Source organism: Glycine max, chromosome 10 (assembly GCF_000004515.6).
Source record: "Glycine max cultivar Williams 82 chromosome 10, Glycine_max_v4.0, whole genome shotgun sequence".
Lineage (NCBI taxonomy): Eukaryota > Viridiplantae > Streptophyta > Magnoliopsida > Fabales > Fabaceae > Glycine > Glycine max.
In genome coordinates this window covers 43,966,348-43,967,241 of record NC_038246.2, presented here as the reverse complement: position 1 = coordinate 43,967,241, position 894 = coordinate 43,966,348, and positions in this window count along the sequence as shown.

The following is an 894-nucleotide window of genomic DNA, read 5'->3' as shown; positions in this document are numbered from 1 at the left end:
CTGTGATGGTGTACAAGTGTTAGTGTGAGATTTCATTTTTCATGTTAACTTTGCAAGTTTACCGCTTATATTTTTAAAAGTTATATTATTTTCGTGCACCTTAAAATGGGATGGATTGGGGTGAAAATGTAATGAATCTGATTGGTGAAGTGATAAAAAGGAAAAGAGAGAAAGTAGATGAATGAATAGTATTTTTCATATTTTAATCAAATAAAAATAGGCAATTGAGTTTTCTGTTGAGAAAAGAGGGATTTGTTGTAGCTTTTTTTGTTGTTATATTTCAATCTATTGCTAATATATTCAGATAATTTCTTAATTTGACGCACAAAAAATAAAATTATTACGTGGTAATCAAATACTTTCTTATAATGAGATATGTAAATCAATAATAAAATTTATCTAGTGTCTTGTGATTTTCTTTTACGTCAATTTGTTTCTTTAAATGTTTACCTTATAACATACATTTTTTAAATCAAATAAAACATGTTCTTTAAATATTTATGAAAAATATTATTGTATCATTTTTTTATCGGCAAAATAAGTATGTATTGTATTAGTTAGTATGTATAAGTTATACCCAACAAATCAACATATCAGAATAAAAATTAAAACCCCACTAACCTCCATATAATTCAACAAATTACATTTATGTCTCGCCAACCATTCCATCATAAATCCAACTTTAATCGTTATTTGCATGTTCAGATGAACATATACGTTTGAATCCTCCTCCTCTCCCAAGTTGTTGGCCACCACTCCTCCTATCCCTCCCTTTGAATTTTCATTATTCCAAGCCTCCATACCATGTTTAAGATCTGTATAAGCAGGCAGCCGTATTCATAGACCACTCTGCAAATGAGAACTGAAATGTTTTGGAACTATTTTTCAACCATG